The sequence below is a fragment of the Myodes glareolus genome, chromosome 12, assembly GCF_982192425.1.
Source record: "Myodes glareolus chromosome 12, mMyoGla1.1, whole genome shotgun sequence".
NCBI lineage: Eukaryota > Metazoa > Chordata > Mammalia > Rodentia > Cricetidae > Myodes > Myodes glareolus.
In genome coordinates this window covers 42,714,673-42,737,748 of record NC_142037.1, presented here as the reverse complement: position 1 = coordinate 42,737,748, position 23,076 = coordinate 42,714,673, and the positions used below count along the sequence as shown (strand labels likewise).

General features: G+C 42.3%; 1 protein-coding gene across 4 annotated transcripts in view; it reads right to left on the bottom strand.

The window, feature by feature from the left end:
- Enox1 (ecto-NOX disulfide-thiol exchanger 1) overlaps positions 1–23,076 on the bottom strand; it is a 554,924-nt gene that overhangs the window by 289,787 nt on the left and 242,061 nt on the right. The window contains exon 4 of one of the 4 annotated variants that reach the window (XM_087912247.1): positions 12,622–12,785. The exons of the other annotated variants lie outside the window; for them this stretch is intronic. The gene's annotated coding sequence lies outside the window, so the exon portion shown is untranslated. The remainder of the gene's footprint in view (positions 1–12,621; positions 12,786–23,076) is intronic. 4 annotated transcript variants of the gene reach the window in all.

The following is a 23,076-nucleotide window of genomic DNA, read 5'->3' as shown; positions in this document are numbered from 1 at the left end:
AAGGAGACCTGAAGCCAGAAAGTGCACAGAACTCTTTGTCCTCTTTGTCCTGTGATGTCTGGAGTTTGAGATGTCATAATGTTTTGGCAGTCTCAGGCTCATATTCTCTGACCTTGTTTTCCACATAAGCTGTCTCAGTTCTCTGTGCTCTTGCCGGGACTGAGGAGCTAGAGCTGGACTTCTTATGTATATAGTGTCCCTCTGAGCCCTGGGGGAAATGTATAATGTCTCCCTGTCCCTGAGCATCGAGATTGCTTGTTAAGCGTCTGCTAATGTGCCTGGCTCCCCACTGTGCTATAAGCTTGCCCAAGGGCCCTGGATCTCATTCATCTAATGTTCCCAGAACCCACAAGCTGCTTAACTTACAGTAAACGCTTTCCAGGGTGTTTTCTAAATAGCTGTATAAACAAACGTACTACAATTTCACAATGTGACAGAGCTTCCTGCTTGCTGCTCTAGATTCCCACCAAAAGGCCCTGGACAATACCCATCTTTAATTCCTTCAGAGTGGATCCGAAGCAGGCTCTAGAGAGAAGCCTTCCTTAGCAAATCTCACTAGACCCTCTTCATGGTTAGCTCATTGTATTCCCATAAGTATGATAGTCACATCCTACACACACATAATCTCTGTATAAAAATGTTCTAAACTCACCACAAAAGGGCAAGCTATTTTATATAATTCTGCGAACATGTTTTATTTGTATTTGTTAATGGTGCGGGAGAATTGTCTGTATTCTGTTAATCATGTATTTTAATAAAACGCTGATTGGTCAGGCAGGAAGTATAGGTGGGTCAACCAGACAGGAAGTAGAGGCAGGGCAATGAGAACAGGAATATTCTGGGAAGAAGGAAGCTCCCTCTGCCACTCCTGAGCAGACCACCGAAGAGGCAGGATGTAACCTGCCCAGCTAAGAAAGGTACTGAGTCCTGTGGCTAATGTAGATAAGGATAATGGGGTAACAAAAGATGTAAGAGCTAATAAGTAGCCTGACCTAATGGGCCAATTGGTTTTATAATTTATAGAGATCTCTGTATGATTGATTTTCTCTGGGACTTGCCGGCTGTGGGGTACTGGGCGGGAACAGGTACCCCAACAAGCCAGCCCTCATGTTACATGTTAAAATGCTCTGTCACTAATAGCTGGGTGGGGTTTGGAATGTAATAAAACATTGCTTCCCTTTACAGAGATTTTATGTGGAAGAGGCAGCATATAGACCCCCCCCCCAACAGAACTATCATCACATGAGGGACATTGGTTGTATAAGGTGGCCACTGGTCAGATAAAAGAGACTATTTAAGGATTTGAAGAGAAGGGGAGATCGAGACAAAAGACACGGTGAAATGCTTAAGAGTCAGAGAAAGTGCCGAGCTTCAGAATGCAGCAATGCCAGCATGGAACAGGAGAGAGTGGGTGGGGCACCATGGGAAAGCAGGAATGGGGCAGGCTCGTGTTTCTGAAGCACGGTGACCGCACAGCACACCAACTTGACCGCCAGGCTTCACCTGCACAGACCATTGCTCCTCACTGGATAACCAGGACTTAAAATCTGATAAATGGTCAACTGTGCTGGAGACTTCATATTGTGACGCATTTGCACTGGGTAAGAAAGTGGGCAGCAAACACAGGACTGCTAATGGACCTCTGGCAGCATGTCAGAGCAGCCATAGAAATGCGTCCTGTGGGAAGGTAAGGGATACACACATATTACATGATAGAGTCCCATGTTTACCAGGCTGGACCGTATAAGCCCCGAAAGGATCAAGCCAAAGAGTCCTAACCTACTGTAGTCTGTCCCACAGAGGTGTTTAAAGACATCTGTGTTCTATCGTGGACCACAATCAAAAAATTAAGCTAATGTGATTCTTTTCCCTGTGCAGAAAAAGACTCTCATTTTATTATCTGCTGAAGATTTTATCATTATCTTTGCAAATTCGGAAGAGATATGGTGTGCATTCAAAGTATGTGATACTAGTGCAGCGATCTGAAATAGAACATCTACAAATCCGAACGAAGAAGGAAAGCTCCAGCTGCTCATTGCCCCCTCAACCAGGGACGAGAAGAAGGGGAAATCACCGTTTATTAGATGCCGTCTTTAACTTCCGCAATAATCTTGGCAGGCAGACTTTATCATGACAATGGATGGTAGAAGGAGTTTATCCAAGGCCATGAAGATAGCTGTGGCGAGTGAGACTCAAGCCTGACCCAAGCACTTGTGTCCTTGTTCCTGAGACAGTACGAGCCAAGCACTTGGCTACGGGGAGCAAAAAAGGTTCATGAGGGAATCAGGAGGGGTGCAGCCTCTAAAGTGGCTGCGCATCCCGTGGCCCCCTCTGGCTGCACCGCCAAACAGCATGGACTATGGAGTGAACACCTCCGCCTTCTGGAGGAGCCAGGAGAGGCCGGAGAGACTCGGGTTTTATAGGTACTTGTTCCTGGGTCCAAATAAGCAGAGAGGGTAATTGACAAGCATAAGGACTCTGAGGACACCTTTCACGTGCCAAGTTCTGATATCAAATGCCTCACTGTAGGGCAAAATAACTGCCTAGACTTGACTATGCGAAATGACCCTGGGCTGGCAGATGGAGCACCAAGCACTTCCATGGGGAGACTCGTTCACTCATTCTCTCGCGCGCTCAGACTCAACTCCTGAATACCACGGTGCTGACATGTTGATGAGAGGATTCCTGTCCTCAGAGAAAGCACACCCAGAACCACTCCTGTGTGGCATCAACTGTGAAATACACACAGCCAACAAATAACCTGCGGAGTTCAGAGGAAGAGGAGCCCAGCCTCTCGGGAACTTGAATTTTTCCTGGGCTGCTTCAAGCCTATCAGCCTGCCCACATAAACATAGGAAAGACTAGTGTAGCGGGGTTTAATGCATCAACTGCCACATCCAAATGTGAGGCCCTCAAACTTAGCTGAAGGGAAGAAGGTGAGTGGGAGGGAAAGCCATGGGGGAGTTTCTAGCAATGTGGTAATGATGCCTGGGCATTTTGCTAGAAACACAATTTTTACTTACGCAGAGATGGATACAAGAGGTCACAGCCAGTTTTCAAATACAAGATAGAAGATCAGGCTTCGACCCACACTCCTCCTGTGCCAAAGGCAAAGGGACTCTTGCCTAGACCATTTGCATGAGATACAGTGATTCCTTGTGTCTAAAAACAGGCCCTCTCCCATTAAGAGCCCAATTAAAATTTCTTCATAGGTACATTATGAAAGACACAAATCAATAAACTAATTTTAGAACAAAGGTTTGCAGGGCAAACCCAAGTCTGAGGTTCTTGTTCATCTCCTGTGCAGGGAACAAGAGGAACCAGAGAGAAGTAAGCACAATTGCCATCAGTGACGCTGGAGCTTGGAGAGCAAGGGCCCATTAGGCTGGGTCTTCCTGCTCCCATCAGGAGGGGCAGGGGGGCTGCATCTCCATTCTCTTTCTCATGTGATGGACGACTGTCCCCATTCTACTGAAGGATAGCATCCTCTCCCTGCTGCATGTACAGTTTGGAGTCAAGGGCCCTTTTCTGCTGAGAACTTTGCTTGTTCCTGATCCACACAGCTACATCTCCTCATTTAATCTGAATGTAAAAGGTAGCTTGAGTGTACAGACTTAGTGGAAACACACATGTTCCTATATTTTTTAACTATACTATGCCATAATGACTTGGGTTCAAGCTAACTGTTTAGTTCCTGTAAGATGAATGGTGCCTTCTACACTGGGGCGGGGGTGCTGGGGGATTCCCTGGGGTCGCTGATATCATCCTGATAGCCCGTGGGGGTGGAGGTGACAACATAAGAGCCTGAATATACAAGTGAAAAGGCAAACACTGTAGGTCAGGAGAGCGCTGCTCCACAAAATGTTCAGTTTTAAAGCTGGTAGGGTATTTGAATATTCAAAAGGCATCCCTGAAGTGATTTGTCCAGCATCATGAGTCTACTCAAGTCCTAAGAACGTGGTCATGCATTTATGGGCAAGGTCACAGGAGTGCCACTGTGGACAGGAAGATGGCTCTCCTTCCCTGGAGGTCAGAGTCTGACGTGAGCAAACAGGCCTCAGTCATACCCAGTCCCTGAGATATGAGGCAAAACTATGTAGAAAGAGAGATGAGAAAAATGAGTTTTACATTAATTATATCTGGATAATTCAATAATTTTACAACTAAACCACAGAAATCTAGATTACTAGGGAATAGCAATTGCCTTAAATAAAATACCACTTTGGGTAAGCCAGCATTGGCTTAATAAGCTTTTTGTGTACTGGGTTTAATAAAAAAAAATTGTATTAGTCATTTCTCACAAATATGGCAGAGCTGATGAATTCCTCCTAATGAGGCAAAATCACCTCTAATCCATTTTAATGATCTCTGTATTTCAAAATATAAAAATTTATCCTTAAGCACACAAAATCACAGAAATGAAGTGATTTGCTGAAAGTTACACAGCACATTAATGAAGGAGATATGGTTAGCTTTCCGGTCCCACATCTCCCTGTGTGCACACTTTCTACCACAGTGGGGACCTGTGGACGACGCTATGAGGGTATGGAGAGCAGGCCTTCCCAGTCTGTACCACGCTATTGTCTCACGCAGCCCACCGTCCTGTACTGCAGTGGACCTGCGTTTAAAAACTGCACCACTGCATACAGTTGCTATTATAGCCTAGTGACAGGAAAATACTCAAAACATTTAGAAGGGTGGAGCCTCAGACTAAATGGAGATTACTTATTGAACACCACTTTCCCACAATTCCTCTATATGGCCCATGGCTCCATGAGCCTCTCTTTGGGAAGGAGTGTTTTGGGGTCAAGAACATAGAATTTGTGTCTTGGCCATGACATGGTAGCCATGCCTCCCTGGATCCATCATTTTATTCTCTAAGTCTTTTATTTTCAATCCATAAAGTTCAATAACAATTGCTGCCATGTTTCCACGCCACCCACTGAAAGGCTTGTCCCTGTGCATATGTCTTCAGTTTGATTATTCTCAGAGTGTGACCTCAGGACTGCTGGTATCAGAATCATCTATGGCCAAGTCCCCCAATCACACCCCAAAGAGGTTCCCAGGAAATAGAGTCTAGTAGCAGAGGAACAAGACAAAAGCCCGGAACTGAAAAGACTAAAGTGAACATTCAGTTTAGTATCTTATTCTCTTAGCTGTTTGCTTTGTGAAAAACAAGGGTTGTGAGAGGGACTTTGGGTCTCTCTTGATAGCCAAACTCTGTTCTAGACACATTAAGGAAGAAAAGATTCAGAGCAAGGACCAGCATCTTCTGACAAATGTGTAAGTGTGCTGAAAGCAGCATTAGGAAGTCCGGTCCCACCAGCCTCCTCCCCCTTCCATCCTCCACATAGCCCTGGAGGACCATCTGCTGTCTGAGGTGTTGCTCAGGTTCTGCAGAACGCAATTCTAACACACCTACCTATATTTGTAGTTGTACGTTTTTTTTTTTTTTAACTCTTTAGGATCCTGCCATCCAGTGCCTAAATAAATACATGGAGACTTATTCTTATTTATAAATGCCCAAAGCATCTAGCCAGCTTTTCTAACTGAAACTATTCTGTTTCACTTCTATGTTTTGCCTCTGGACCTTTTACTTTTCTTTATTCCATATGCCTTTCTTTCTTACTTACTCTGTGGCTGGCTGAGTGGCTGACCCCTGGCATCCTCCTCTTCTTTTCTCATTCCTCCTTCTCTCTCTTTTTTCTTGAGCCTAGATTTCTCCTCCTATTTATTCTCTTTGCCTGGCAGCCCCACCTATCCTTTCTCCTGCCTCGCTATTGGCCATTCTGCTCTTTATCAGACCAATCAGGTGTTTTAGACAGGCAAAGTAACACAGCTTCACAGAGTTAAACAAATGCAACATAAAAGAACGCAACATATCTTTGCATCATTAAACAAATGTTCCAGAGCATAAATGAATGTAACACATCTTAAACTAATATCTCACAACAACATTCCATGAAGCAACCCCTTAGGATCAGCACTAAGGCATGGGCAGTCAATCACCCACCAGATCCCTCCAGATCAGTGATTCACAGGTAGGACATCATAGAGCCCAGCTCACTGCCAGTTTACAAAGGACAGAGACACTACTTATAATGTTTTGTGTGAGTTCTAGCCATAAAGCTGCAAAATGGGTGTCTCCCACCCAGCAATACATGCCTCAGGACATCTGAAAACACAGAAGAGCGTGCGTGCACACATGTGCGCGCACACACACACACACACAAAGGGTGTGTACTCACACCTGCGTTAACCTTTCTGTTTAGATGTAACTAACTTACAAGAGCTTCCTGATCACTTTCTTCAACAGTGCTTCCAGCACTCTGTCTTTAGCCTGCTGATGCATTTTATTAATCTCATCACAACCTGAAGTTCATTACACACCTACGAGTTGTTTAGTTCACTGTGAGCCTCCTCCGTTCCCTAACGGCACGGCCAGCAGCTTCTTTCCAAACAGTATCCCTAGTGTCCATAATAACACACGCCACTGGGAGCTGTTTGACAAATGTTGGAAAGAAAACAAATCCAAAAAGCTGTCTGGCTGAGGCCCTCAGGCCACAGCTATAGGTCTCAGTCAAGGTTAATACCATGTGGATACATACACATACACCTTTACGTTTTGATTGCAGCAAAACACATGTAACATAAATGTTTCAACTTTAATTATTTTTAGGTATACATTAAACACGTCCAGTGTTGTATAACATCACCTGCCCATTCACAGAACTCTTCATTTTCTATCATTTAAATCCTATAATTATTACATAGTAAACATAGTTCCTCTCTCGCCAGGCCCTGGCAACCACCAATCTACTTTCTGTCTACTTGAACTTACCTATACTAGGCACCTCATGTATTTTTAACTGTCAAGGCTCACCCCTGTGGTAGAATGTGTCAGAATTTTCCTTCTCCTTTCGGGTGGACAGCAGTGTGTTGCAGGTTTACAGCACACGGACTTTGCTTGTTTCTCTATTGAAGAACATTAGGGTTGCTGATACTTGGGTTGCAAATGCTGCTGCTATGGATGTGAATGCACCCAGCGTTCAGCTCTTGGGGGCAGAGACCCACAGTGCAATTTCTGGAATCGGTAGTGGTTCTATCTGGACTTACTTTGAGAAACTATCATGCTTTCTTCCATATCAGCTATGTTGCTTTATATTGAAAACACAGCACACGAGGACTCTGGTTCAACACATACTCCAGGATTTGCTGCTTTGTTTTTATGTACATTTCTCCAATGATTAATGAAGCTGTAGCATCTCTTATAGATTTATTGGTCAGTTGCCTATCTCCCTCAGAAACTGTCTATTCAGGTGCTTTGGTTGGTTCCTAATGAAGCAGTGTGTTTTATTATGATGTTGAAGTATTAGCCTCATCAGATTTATGATTTGCAAATACTTTCTTCATTCTGTTACTTGCTAACTAATACTAATATAAGTATTTTAATCCTGGAATTGGCTGGTGTCCTTTTAATCTCCGCCGAATAGTTTTGCTCAGGACAGCACACTTGAAGAGAAAGAGGTACTGTCTTGTAATTTGATCCATACAATGCTTAATGAGTACGGTCCTCTACACAGACTTGGTGATGATGTTTTTGAAAATGATTATGAAATAATGTATTACTTGCTATGACTTTTCTTTCAATGGTGGCCAAGAAATCAAAGTACAGCTGTTAATTAAAAGCACACAGTGTTGCTAACCTCTGAGAAAAATGCCCCTGTTCATTAGAGCATAATTCCTACAGTGTCAGCGGAGCACTGGCTAGCTTTATTAAGTATCTGGAGAACTAATCGCATTTCCATCATCCTTTAATTAAAACCTCTGCATCTCACAGTCGAAAGCCTTTGTTTCAACTCATTATTTTCATTCTTTATTCTGGCCTTGAAAAACTAGGATGAGAAACAGTAAAAACACAAAAGTTTCCAAAACAGGATTCCTTGCTATTATAACAGAAAAGCAGAGTTTCCTAAATTGCTAAAACAAAAATTAAAAAGTCTTTGAACTAAAAGACCAATGGAAAAGTAAGCACAGTGTTTAGCAAGACATTTAAGTTTAAAGTGCCTTTTATAGTCTAAAATGAATTTAAAATATAATTTATCCCCACCCTTCTATTCATACTAATTGGAAGATAACACACTTCAAGGGGACCAACTCACAGTCCTATCTTGGAAAGTCACTGGGTAAAGATATAGTCTTTTTCTTGGCCTATCATGGATATATGTTCTGTAGGAAATGCCTGAAAAGACAAACCCTCCCTCAGTCTCAATTCTGGGAGAAATAGTCTCAAATAGACTTCCCTAGGAAAGAGCATACCAATTGTTAATCTAATACCACACAGTCATCCTTGAAAAAAATATAGATAGATAGATAGATAGATAGATAGATGGATGGATGGATGGATGGATGGATGGATAGATAGATAGATAGATAGATAGATAGATAGATAGATAGATGGTGTGTGTGTGTGTGTGTGTGTGTGTGTGTGTGTGTGTGTATAACATACAGACTGGGCAGGTTATGTTCAGAGTTATATATGTATATACATACACATATATGCATATAACAACAACAAATGAAAAGAGTTCATGAATTTGAAAGAGAGCAAGAATGAATATACGGGAGAATTTGAATGAAGGGAAAAGAAGAAAGAAATGATGTAATTATATTATAATTTAAAAAACTAAAAAATAGGTTAAAAAACCTAGAGCAATAAAAACAAAGACCCATGCATAAGGGAAGCCATCTCTCAAACATAGCAGACATAGGGAAACTCATGGTATAGAAGTTTGGCAAATAAATATGAAATATTATCTAGGATGTATTGAGTACAGCATGCAACACCTTGTGCTAGCAGCTTCACACTCACAATGCCACAGTAACTTCGAAGACAGTCGTGGTCACTTCCTGTCACCATCTTCAGCCTTCTTCTGCATTCCTCCCTCCAGCTCCCACCCGCCCATCAAAGCTACAGCTTCTTGCCTTTGGAAATGCTAGCGTATGCTATATAAGGAGAATTGGACTTTATATATATATGTTGGTTCTGAGGCCTACATTTCCAAATCCTTTTATACAACCACGGTTCATAACATATCTAATTTAAGCCTGGCTGGGAAGAAATCTAAAAATATTATACTTCTAAAAACTTTCGTCTTCTGTCAGTGAATTTAGACTGATGCATCTTTTTAAAAAACTGCATTATGTATGTGGCAAAAGACTGAGTGATAGAAAGTAACAAAAGAGCCAGCTCCCTCCCTATGCCTGAATTATTATTTGTATGATTATAACGTAAAGACACCTGAATGTATTCTTTCTGTTTATGCTCTTTGAGTCTCATTAAGACTATGTTTCTGCCTTCTTCTAAATATTGTTTTCCATATTTCAAACATCTAATTAAGTGAACACAATGTAAAGTGAGATGATATACTCTTTGGAAAACCATAAAATTACAGGCTACACAGACTTCCATTATGAACCAATTTTCACTTTGTCATAATTCCGAAAGGGTTTCCTTTGGGGTTGAAATTTTCTAAGCTTCATTTCCGCTCAAAACCAAATGATTTGATTCACTTGAATTTGGAGACGATTCAACTCAACCTCTGCTGAGGATATGGGTGATGCCTGTGAGAGAGTCCAGGTGTGATCTCTCTCTGCTGAGGATATGGGTGATGCCTGTGAGAGAGTCCAGGTGTGATCTCTCTCTGCTGAGCGTATGGGTGATGCCTGTGAGAGAGTCCAGGTGTGATCTCTCTCTGCTGAGGGTATGGGTGATGCCTGTGAGACAGTCCAGGTGTGTTCTCTCTCTGCTGAGGGTATGGGTGATGCCTGTGAGACAGTCCAGGTGTGATCTCTCTCTGCTGAGGATATGGGTGTGTCCTGTGAGAGAGTCCAGGTGTGATCTCTCTCTGCTGAGGGTATGGGTGATGCCTGTGAGACAGTCCAGGTGTGATCTCTCTCTCTGCTGAGGGTATGGGTGATGCCTGTGAGACAGTCCAGGTGTGAGCTCTCTCTGCTGAGGGTATGGGTGCTGCCTGTGAGACAGTCCAGGTGTGAGCTCTCTCTGCTGAGGGTATGGGTGTGTCCTGTGAGACAGTCCAGGTGTGAGCTCTCTCTGCTGAGGGTATGGGTGTGTCCTGTGAGACAGTCCAGGTGTGATCTCTCTCTACTGAGGGTATGGGTGATGCCTGTGAGAGAGTCCAGGTGTGATCTCTCTCTGCTGAGGGTATGGGTGATGCCTGTGAGACAGTCCAGGTGTGATCTCTCTCTGCTGAGGGTATGGGTGATGCCTGTGAGACAGTCCAGGTGTGATCTCTCTCTGCTGAGGGTATGGGTGATGCCTGTGAGACAGTCCAGGTGTGATCTCTCTCTCTCTTTGTTGAGGGTAGGGGTGTGTCCTATGAAATAGTGCAGGTGTGATCTCTCTCTCTCTCTCTCTCTCTCTCTCTCTCTCTCTCTCTCTCTCTCTCAGATCTCATAGTTTCCAGGACTCACAGTATGTCTGAAGCCCTAGGCTCTTAGCTCTTTGCTGGATGCGGTAGGGCTTGCTTGTGATGCCAGCAATGGCGAGATGGCAGCAGGGGGATCAGGAGTCCAGGGCCAACCTTGAACATACAGCTAGTTTCAGGTCAGTGTGAAGCTACATGAGACTCTCATTCAAAAACAAAACAAAACAAACAAAACAAAACAAACGCTAATTATTTAAATGATGTAAGTGGTACAGACAACTCAGAGGTGCTACTCCTAAGCCTAGTAACCCAAGTCGTTCAATAAAGCCCCTCAGATACACTCTTTGTATACACTTAGACATTGTGTTAGTATTGGAAATCACCTCTAGAACTGCTGGATCCAGTGGGATTTAAACATTACCTTCTATAAAGCACTCTACAGAATTCTTATAATTTAATGTGTGCATGATATATATCCTTGATTCAGTAATACTAGATATTATTAGATGAAAAATTGACATTTTCTTCCTAAGACACCCATCCTTGATAGCCCTGGTTGGCCTTGAGTTCACAGTAATCCTCCTGCATCAGTATATTCCATCCTTGTGACTTTAATATATGTAAAATTTCTGTAATTCAATATTCAATAAGAATTGAGTACCTTGTCCATTAAAAAAAAGTTTTACGTGAGGGATGGGGAGATGGTTCAGTTGGGAAAGTGCTTGTCATACAAACTTGAAGGCCTCAGTTGGGATTCTGAGCACCTATGAACCCACAGGCAGTGGCCAGCACACACCTATAATCTCAGCACTTCGGGTAGGAGAGATGGGCAGGCTGCTTCCAGGGAATTACTGGTCAACTCATCTAGCCGCATCAGGGAACTTCAAGTTCAGTCAGATCATCCTGATTCAAAAATGAAGGTGAAGAGCTAGTGGAAAAGACACTGGATGTCCACATCTGGCCTCCACATACATTCACACACGTGCTTATTTACCCACAAGCTCACATGTATACACTGAAACATATATGTACATACATCCATATAAATTCTTATCTTGCCATTATATTTCAGGTTTTTTCTATTAGATCTGTAGTTTATTCCTTTATAGGACACTTTGGACCCATAAAAACGTTTTGTCTTATACTTGAGAATCTTAGGTTCAAAATTATTTTCCATGAGATCTCTATGGAAATGTCCACATGATCCACTGCATTCAGGACTCAGGGCAGCCAAAAAAACAAACAAACAATAAACTACGAGAATGTGCTTTCTTCCTCAGATGACACCAACCAGTCTTCAAGCCTGATCCATACTTACAAACATTCAGGACTTTTTCTTTACCCCAGGAGTTCCGAAAGCTCACAAAAATGCAATTAGGACAGGTAGGTTTTCTCTTATTGGACTGAAAAATGAGTTGAGCATTTAATCTATCTTCAGATGCAGACATTATTTCCCATTATTTCTCTGATAATTTCTTTGATAAATATCAACTTTCCCCATTTTCTCCCTTCTGAAACTCCTCGTTAATAAATATCTGACCTCTGAGATTGATTTTTCCATCCTCCCCTTCACATCAGCTTTCCCCTTGCTTTGTAACTGGGTAGGAGTTCCCAATTTCCGATTTTGACACTCAGTATTTTTTGTTCTATTATTTAGTTGCTGCATTGATTTTTTTAATGTAAAGGACATTTTATATTCACTTTAAAGCATCTTCTTGCTCTCTGGCTCTGTATTTTATTTCTTAAAACTGAGCAGTCAAATATTTTTCTTGTCTTTGGAGTGGTATTTTCTTGTATTTTATGAGGCAAATGTATGCAAACTGGATTCCCAGCCTCCATGAACCCTTATGGAGCATTTTAGCTTTGGTTGTTAACGTGGCAGTGTGGACCATCGAATATTAATACTGTGGATTTATTGCTTTCCTAAAAAAATTATTAGTAAACTCGTTTAATACTTACAAGTGTTATTCCCATGTCCCAGATAAAGACATTGAATGAAAAAGGATGAGTGACTTCCCCAAATGATGGGGTTGGAAGTGGAAGATCTGGGATCAACCTCAGACCGACTGCCTCAAGTGTGCAATCAGGTTAAAGAGCCAAAAACAAGCCAACCAAACAAACAAACAAAAAAAAACACCCAATATGTGCATAGCTATAAAAACAAAAACGATACCTTCAGTTACACTAAGCTGTCCAATGCAGTGCAGTCTGAGTTAGGAAGCTAAGAATCCGGATCTCTCTGTATCAGTAATCGAAGTGAGGCTGGCTCTCCTGTGCATGGGTAAGGCTCCAGTACGTGTCTATCACTCCATGCGGCCTGTGAGCATAGGCAGGAAGCTGCTAAACAAAGCATCCCATGTTCAGAGCGCCTCAACAATAGCAATCAGCTGTCATAAATCATCTGAGTCTATGGTGCTAACATGCTTGCCCCAGATATTGTGGAGAACTGAAGTATATCATCAGAGTAGACAAGACGTTTAAGGGATTTCATTTGTGATGGACAGGTAAAATTTTCCTCAAAAGAACCAAAACTGTAGAAAAGGAAGATGCTGTCATCTAATTACTTTCTGTTTATGACTTGTGATGGGGATCCGTTTGGGAGTGACTCCACAGAGACACACCTGTGCTAACATTGTCTCGGCTGCAGCTTGGCGTGCAGGCAATGCCAAGAAGGAAATTGTTATGGGCTGGAGACGTTTGAATGGCAAGAAGCAGGGCTCTCTCGCATGCAGACTTTAATACACTGTCCGGATCTAAGGAGTTACCTTCCACAATTAGCCCCAAGTTGTGTGTGGAATAAGGCAGGCTAAGAGTGATTAAAAGTTAAAGGAGTGTAGTTACAGCAACAATAATATTAAACCAAACTGTGCCTAAACTGAAAGTACCTCTGGCTATTTTTAAATCATCATTAAGAACAAACAGAAATTTGCTAAATCATTAAAATCAAATTAGCATAATTAAGGATCTAAAATTGTTGGAATATTAATGTGATGATTACATTTCTTTAAACTTGGTTAATGAAAAATCATTGTGGAAAGCATTGCAGTCACTAGTATTACAGGGCCTCAGCTAGATTAGCCAGTTCATCTCAATAGAACCCAGAATTTGCACCAGCAATGAGAGTTTGGAATATTTTATATATAACTGAAAAAAGAGCTTTCAATCCATATAAAATATTCTGAAACAATTGGGGGAAAACAAATTGTATTCAAGAAAATTAATGAAAAATACATAGCAAAATAAAAAAGGAATAAATATAAAACCAGCCACATAAAAATGTTTTTAGAGCAAAAGGATTAGTTTTTCCTTAAATTTTCAAAATGCTTTATGTTTATAGGATAAAAACTTAACAGCTGGCTCTACTAAAAAATTAATAAATTTTTAAAAATAAAAAAAAATTTCTACGTAATTCTGCATTTTTTGTTTTCTAGCTTTCTCTTTTTATAGGTATTTTAATTTAAACATATAATTATAAAATTATGACAATAATCCTTCTGTCCCTTTAGAACTCACAGCACACAGCGGGTTTTCTATACCTTAAAACATTTCTCTGTACTTCTCACTCTTAAACAATGACCTGCAGACACTTAAGTATTCCTAAGATCTATGTTTAGTGTCTAGGAGACAAAATCCTTTCTCGAAATTAAAATAAAGCACTGTCTTCCTTTGCGGCATGCTGGTATTTGACTTGGCATGGCAAAGCAAAGTGGATAAAGCTGCAACAACCTTAAAAAGGACCAAGAACGTGTTTGAGTTTTGTATGCAGTATCAAGAAACAATACATACAACTGCCTGAAAGGCTGGCAGGGGCTCCCCCTTACACCACATTCAGTTGTGAAGCTGGACGGAATTTTCTGTCTGTCCCATCTGGTTTGACGGTTAGGGAATCAGCAAAGTATAAAAGAGCCCCAAACACCCTGTTCACGTCCTTTGTTTTGAATAAAACAGTTAAAGTTTCTTCTTTATGTTAACAGGCATCATTTGTCTCTTTCAGATTCATAAATACAAAAGTATGTTAAATTATTTTAATTTCCGATACTGCTAATGCTGGTACATATAAATAAATGAACAAAGGGGTCTGTGGTGTTCCCAATGAATTTTCAGAGTAAAGAAATTCTGAAACTAAAAAGTTTAGGAAATATCTTTTCATAAATGTAAGAAATAGTGATCTTTCTCAGCAAGAAGACTCATGCCTATAATCCCAGCAGTGGGGAGGCTGGACAGGAGGACTACCGCATGTTTGAGAGCAGCCTGGCTGCTGAATGAGTCCCAAGTCAACTTGGGCTAGAGAGAGAGAGAGAAGCAGACAGACAGAATGTGTGTGGGGTGCAGACAGAACTAGAGAGAGAGAGAGAGAGAGAGAGAGAGAGAGAGAGAGAGAGAGAGAATTAGAGAGAGAGGGAAGAAAGAGGAGGAGGAGACGTGGTTTCTCATTAATATATCTGTATTTGTTTAAGACCAGAATCCATATGTTTTGGAAACAAAGTCTACTGTGAACAGCCTGAAGGGCCTAATGAGAGGCTCCCAATCCCAGGAGCCTTTGCTGCAGCTCCTGCATGGGACCTTCTCTTCGACTGTACAGCTGCATCCCCGCTCCTGCTTCACTTCCCTCCTTTCTCAGTAATCTGTCTCATCTTTTTATGATTTTTGCAAATATGTTAAAAGACTGTTGAATAAAAAATTATATTCATTTTGTCCAATAGCAGTTTTCTTTAGTACACCCTGGGCTTTGAATACTCTCCTCTTTATTTATGGCTCCTAGTCAGGTGCAGGGCTGGCTCCTTGGGGTTGTGAAATGATACTTTCCCCTCGCTATCATCTGACCATCTGCACTGGCCTCCATGAGCTTGAAATATTGTTCAAAACATCCCCTTCTTTTCTTTACAAGGTAAAAGGATTTGTGGTATTAAGAGCTTGTGGCCCCATCTGTGATTTATAAATATAGATTTCTCTTATATCTGATTATCTGACTTTTGATTCATCAGAATCTTCAAAGTCTTTAGGGGGTTCTAAAATATACAAATCCATAAGATGTTGCTTTCATTCCTTAACACTATCTTTTAATACATTAATATATACATGGTGTGCCTCATTAAGCTCAAATGATCTCTGGGGATCCTACCTAAGTAATTTTAAACCACACTATCTTCCTAGAATGGATTCTAAAGTACTTAGAAATTTCCCTCTTTATATAGGCACTTACGATCTTTTAAACAGTTCAGAAGGGAAGGACAGCAGAACGCTATAGAGCAGAACTACAGAGAGCAGAGCCATGGAAGGTTCTAAAGCCATGAGCCCCTATAACAGAGCTTTTGTTTTAATGCAGAATGACCATAGGGAACTTCATTAATGATTTTTCAAGCATATGAACTGAATTTATCTTTCAACCTATATTGGCCCTTCCAGTTGTAAATAAAACCACAGCTTTTGATCTCAAGACTGTTTCTGTTTGATACACCAACTACAGGAAGTTTGGATCCCCAGCAACAGAGATTCTCAAGAAAGCTGAGAGTGAAGTATGAACAATTCACTGGACCTTCACCCGTGTTCCTTGGGCCCAGGATTATGTTCGCAAGAGGAAGTTGACTCTCGGCAGCCACTGTTGAAAAAAAACACTCTTCCCACTAATGCAGCACTCTGTCCATGGCCCTAGCTCTAAGAAGTTACTGGGTTTTGTTCCCAAAATAGGAAAGTGGTTTCCATGGCCCAGACAGAGTCTAGTGAGTTTTGAGCGTTGGTGTAACTTCAGTAACAGAGAGCCAGACAAGAGGGGAAAGCAAGCCAGCACACTCCTCCATCCCCTTGCTCTTTGGGGGTGAAGATAGTGATACTGGCATGCAGGGGAAGGTCAGGCTAGATCTTTCGGGGTTTACTGGAAATGATGATTTTAATCTCTTGGCAAATTCAAGTGTTTCCAGATGGCACTAGTAGGAATGGGTGCTCCTAAACTACCGACGCCTAAGAGGGTCTTCCAGGCCAGGACTTCTCAACAGACAACACATTCCCACTCTTGGAGACATTTGGAAAGTTTGGTAGACAACTGTGGCTTAGCATTGCCATCACAAACTGGTATGGAAGTCAGAAAGGGAGAGCGCGCAACACCCTGCGGAGGTCAGGCAGGCTAGAATGCCAAAGGTTGAGAAAACTTGCTCTCATCTAATGCAAAACACATGTATCTGAGTTCATTGACATAAACAGAAGCCCTGGGCTCCACGACGTTCATTCAGCTACTTGCACGTCTACAGGGTCTCTTTATTAGATTCTGAGCTCAGTTTAAGCCAACAGTGTATGACCTTGATCGAGGGACTTCAATCCTCTCCCTCAAGTGTAGAAACAGAGAAACAACTCTTCCACGAAGTCGTCAGAGGAAACATCACCTGACACGCAGAACGTGCTGAGTGACCGAAAGTTACCTGTTCCCTCTCATGCCACCATTACCATCAATGGTCTATAGTATTTGGCATTTGGATCCAAAAGTACAAGAATAACTTGTGGCATGTGTCATACCCAAATAAACGTATGTCCTATCTGAAGACTGGGTCCCCTTATTAATGAGAAACACTATGTCATCTTTCCTTATTCACTAGGGTCCCAGGAAGCAGCCATGGTCCTGTTTGGGTTCTCTCCTATTCTTTCCCGCTACCTCTCCACCATGCCCTACTTTGGTACCGGAGGCATTTGTAACACAGCCCTCCTCATAATGATGACAAGGGGTGCCAGCGGGAACGCTTTCGCCTCCGCCCCGGAAAGGGGACAGAGCAAAATGTCACCATATGCAGGATCCGGGACTAAAGTTTCAGCCACAGGCTGATCAGCGTGTCCATCAGTCGGCCTGTTCGCCGTGGTGCTGTGACGTTTGTCGTCCAGAAACTCTTAATGCGGCGGGACTAAGCATCACGAGAGGGGGAAAGATCTCCCCTGTTAGAAAATTGCGCGTAATTTGCTTTCCTTACTGTATCAGATGACTTTTACTTATTCTTCTTATATCGTCTCGCACAGCTCTGCTCTCTGCGCTGTGTAAGAGACTTGTAATTTGCACACACACATTATAATTTGGGGCTGGAAGAATGACTGTGGTGTCACAGCCACTAGAACTGTGACCTGTGGCTCAAATGAATAGGGGCTGTGCGCAAGGCAGACACCTTAGGAGAATGTCCTCTCAGCCCTGCAGAGTACACAGGAGGTTCCAGCTCGCTCTGTTCACAAATCCAGCGCAGGAAAAGGCACCGGCAAGGTGAACGCTCCATCTAGATGCTGTATACTTCTTGTTGATTTGGATTAAACCCAAATGATTATTTTTAAAGTTAATATAGAAACACTGTGGAAAATGAATCATATTTTAATTGCTATAATGCTGTATCATTTACTTACACTAGAAATGATTGGTGAATTTTGTTTGATGGTACATCCTAAATAAGCCAATTACTGCACACATTAACCTCTGTAATCACTCTCTAGCCAATTGCTTTCCATAATTTTTTCATAAAATTTATTTGCACTCATGTTTCTTAATGAAGCAGGTAACTAGCCTTGAATTTAAGAAATCTGGCCTTTTACATAGGAAAGTCTACACCATTTACTCCAGAGAAAGGCACTACCAATTTCCTTGCATCTAATACAAAGCTCCCATATCTTGCCTACAGGCTTCAAACCATATGAGGGTACAAGATAATTAGTTTTTTTGAGTATCTAGAAAGCTGCTTCATTTTTGAGAGCCCACCTCATCTGCAAGATAAGATGTGCCTTCTTAACAACAGCGACGAAAGAAACACAGAAGTGTCGCACGGTCTCCTGCCCCCTTCAGACACAACGTCACCCCCAGTTTTTCTGTGCCATTATTATTCTGGTCACTCACAACCACATGTGCCCACAAAGGAGCATTTTTAATAGAACTGTAGAAAGTGCCATGTTGATGCCCTTTTGTGGAGGTCAGCACAAGGAACATTCTCTCCTTGTACCTAAGAGGATGTCTTTGCAGATCTGGGCACGTGCATTATGTATAGAGGACAGGGTGAGTGGATTCTCTCTGGACCACTTTACACCAGGGAACTAAGGAGCCTCCTCAGATCTACGCAGAAGACAGAGAAGTGGCAAGGAAACCTGGACAAACTTCCACACAAAGCAGGAACCCTGGGAGCAACGATGTCTACTGAGTGCTGAGGGGGAGACATCTGGAAGTGTGTGTGGCGGTTTTGGGGCGGGGGTGCCAGAGTCCTAAGAAGAGATTCTATAGTAAGCTCACAACTAAGCTGGCAGAGTGATTGATTCATAGTCTGATTGAGCATCACAAACCAAACATGGGAGTCACATTTGTTCAGTAGCATCTGTCACTGTGACAGAGGTAATGCTTACTCCTGGGCTACACCCCTGTGCCTCAGAGGTGGGTCTCCTCCAAGGATGTGGATCCATTCAGCACAGTGACTCAATGCCCGAGACAAAGCTAATGAAGGGGGAAGGGTGTATTTTGGCTCACAGATGTTTCAGTTTATGTCCAGATAGGGCCTTTGTTTGGGGCCTGAGGTGAGGCAATGGAAACAGCGGCAGAGGCTGCTTACCTCATGGCACCCTGAAAGCAGGAAGTGGAGAGAGAGGCCCAGGACAAGCTAGAGCTCTGAAGGGTAGGTACCCAGTGACCTCCTTCTTTCAAACAGGCTGCATCTCTGCGAGTTACCACTTCCTCCCAACCCATCACTGTGCCAGTCAGATCGTGTCTGGAGGCGCCTTCACGGACACAAGAGGGGACCTTTCCTGATTTCCTAAACATTCTCCATCTAGTCAATATGCCAGTCAAGACTAACGAAGTGTCAGCAGCCACAGGTCCTACCTATTCACCAATGCTATGGGGCCCACAGGTTAAGAGACCTTCCACGAGGTGAAAATGGAACAGCCTGCTGCTGCTGGAAAGCATTCACGGGGGGGGGGGGGGGAAGAGACGCCCAAAGTACATGTGAAACCCTCACTCTTGAGCGGTGAGGAAGGAATCTGAGGGGCTAGTTTGAAGCTGCAGGGCGATTGGTAAAGAAAAGTCCCCAGACTATCTTGATACAAAATATACAGCTTTAATAAACAGAAGTAAGACTTACAACAGCTTACACCAGAATCCAACCGATCCGTCCCGAAGCAGGAGCCAGGCAAAAAGAGAGCTAGCGGAGCGGGCTTACTAGGTTTATGGGCAGGCTTTTGCCTGAGGGCGGCACGCCCCGAAAACAGAATATGATTGGCTGAACTTCCCTATCACTAGTTGAAGCCAAAGACACCCTACACAAGAACTGCTATGAAGATGTCTCTTCACCCACAAGATGAGGTAGCATGGAAAATGCAGGGGAGGTAGACGAGTGAGGATAGTGACTGTGGTAATAGCTACTGTGTGTGTGTGTGTGCTCAGGCGCATGTGTGTGTATGTGCGTGTATATGTGTGCATGTGTGTGTGCGTGCGTGTGTGCGTGTGTGTGTGTGTGTGTGTGTGTGTGTGTGTGTGCTTTCCTGTAGCTCTCAGCATTGCTGCTGAGAAGTTGGACAACTGTATCAAAATACTTCATTGAAAATTAATAAGCTCTCAAGTTAAATTATCAAAGTCTCCATGAGATGAGACACATATCTCAAAATTAAACTAGGTAGAGTAAACTGCTGAAAATCAATGTTTTCTCTGTCCTTGCATGATGGCGAGCCAGTCAAATCGTATTTTCTTGCCTGCTCATCACTAACTGGAACCAGGCAAGAGAATAATATTCAGACTTCCTGAACTCTGAGGGATATGTGGGGCATCTCCCAGTAGAGGAGGCAGAAGCCACCTCCCAGGTATAGATTTAGCCTCTTCTTTCCCATGAATGTGTTCCCTGGGCTCTATACCCAATGTCTAGACCTAAGACAGCATGCAAGCATCCTCTCAACTCTAATTGTCTTCCTCCACTGTTGTTGGGGCCACCTGATCATGCCCGCCACATGGTGTCCTTGTGCGGCTATAGGGAGTCTCTGGTAAATCCTAACTTAAAATCACAACGATGCAGCTAATCCACTGTCATCTTCATACAAGTTCTCCATGACTTCAAAAATAAAGTTAGGCTTCTCTCAGTTTCCCTCTCATCGTTTTCAGAAGCCGTAGAAAAGGTGAGTAATTAAGCATGGACAGACATTTGGTAGACTGTGCATAAACCACACGTATTATTGATATAAGAATTACTGTCACAAATGAATGCTGACTTTTAATGAATACCTACAAAATTAGTGTAAATTTTACATTAAGCCAACCTGGAACAAAACCAATTTTCTCATTTATTTTTTAGTATCATGCAACTTGTGATGGAACAAGGTTCACCGTGTGAGGAGACTCTGAGTGCTTGGGATGGAACAAGGTCCACCGTGTGAGGAGACTCTGAGTGCTTGTAAGAAAATTCCAAGAGAACAACAACAAAAAAAGAGGCTTATGATCCCAGTTTCTCAATAACAAACAAACAAACAAAAACCCCACAATTTTGGAATGCATTTTCATGCCCCTCCCTGGTGTGTTAGACAGGAGGACAGGGGTTTAGTTCAGATTAGTCGATACAACTGGCTATTGTTCTTTGTTTACATGCACAGTGGAAAAACATGGTTTGGCCTGTGTGGCTTGCCTTGGTGATTGCACACTTTACTCACGTGGTTCTTCTTACCCTTAGAGCACAGTGGCTGATGTTCTGAATAAAGTTGGCTAATGCAGCTCCCTTCTCCCAGGTTCCATCACCTCTAAACAAACTTGTTATTATTTTTTTCATAAAGATCGCATTTATTTGACAATACCGGTTATGACAGCCTAGTTCCATAATCTGCAGAGAACTCTTGTGACATCTGTCCCATTGTCATCCCTAATCCCATGGATACAAGAAAATAGGTATTTGGTTTTTTCTTAATCTGGCTCATTTGCTTAATGTGATTCCCAGTTGCATCCATTTTCCAACGAATATCCTGGTTTTATTTTTCTTTATGGCTCCATAAAGTTCCATTGTGTGTGTATCATATTTTAACCAATCATCTGCTAATGGATATCTAGGCTGAGTACTCCATCTCTTGGCTACTATGGATAGTGTAGCAATTAGCAAGAGCCTCTGTAGTATTGCCTTACAGGTCCTTTGGGCATACTCAAGAGTGGTGTAGGTAGGTCATTTGGTAGCTCTATTTTTAGTGTTTTGAAGAAATTTCAGACTGATTTCCACAGGTTCTGCACAAGTTTCCATTTCCACCAGCAGTAAGCAAAATCCCTCCGTCCCCAGAACTTGTTGTCATTTATTTTATTGGGGTAGCCTTTCTATTTGGGGAGAGATGTAATTTCAAAACAGTTTAAATTTTTTGAAAATATTAGTTGATCTGTATGAGGGTTTTGCCTGCATGTATATACGTCCCATGTGCATGCCTGGTGCCTTTTGAAGTCAGACAAGGGTATTGAATACCCTGATACTGGCAGTACAGATGGTTATGAGCCACCATGTGGGTGCTGGGAGCTAAATTCAGAACAAAAGAGCAGCCAGTGCTCTTGACTGTCGAGCTACCTCTCCATTCCCTCAGGATGGTTTTTTAAATAATGTTTTATGAGTTCTTCATGAATTTCCTACAACATGTTTTGATCGTAATCACCCTCCTCCAATAACGCTTCCCTACCATCCTATCCATGTAACTTCAACTTCATATTTTCTCTCTCTTTAAACCCTATGAGTCCAACTTGGATGGACTGACTTCTCCTGGATACAGGGTTTATCCTTGCCTATGGCTGAGAAACCAGCTGTTATGATTTGAAGGGAACCAACTCTTCCTCTCCTAGCAGCTACCATGTAATAACTTCTCAGCTGGGGTGGGATTTGTGCCCACATACCCTCTTCCCTGTTAGGGTTTTGGCTGGCCTGAGCTTTGGCGGCTGTTATATATGCTGTCACACCTGCTGCGGGCTCACATGGTCTGTTGTTGACAGAGGTTTCTGTCCCACTCAGTCCTGCAGCCCTTCACTTCCTAAGAAACACACAGAGGCCTCCATTAATTATAAACTGGTTGACCCATTAGCTCAGGCTTCTTATTAACTAATTTTTACACCTTAAATTAGCCCAGAATTCTTGTCTGTGTTAGCCATGTGGTTTGGTACCTTTTTATCAGTGAGGCATTCTCATCTTGAGTCCTCTGCATCTGGGTGATGACTGCAAACTGACTCTTTCCTCTTCCCAGAATTCTCCTGTTCTTGTCACCCTACCTATACTTCCTGCTGGGTTACTGGCCAATCAGCATTTTATTAAACCAATAGAAGTGACAGATCTTTACAGGGTACAAAATCATTGTCACACAGCACCCTGTTGGGTCTGGAAAATACACATGAATCAAAAAAAGTTTGATTTTGCATTTTCCTGATTACTATGTTTGTTGGACATGTTTCGCAGTGTTATTATTTCTTGACCCTTATCTTCCTTCTTTATGAAAAATATCTACTCAAGCTCATTAGCCTGTTTACTGATTAAATTATTTGTGATTTTTTTGGTGTTTAATTTTTATATATCATTGACATTAATTTCCTGCTCAGTGTGTAGTTAGAAAATTATTTTTTCCCAATTTTGTAGTCTGTTTGGTTACTTTTTTTGTTATGCAGAAACCTATTTTTTTAAAAAAAAAGAAA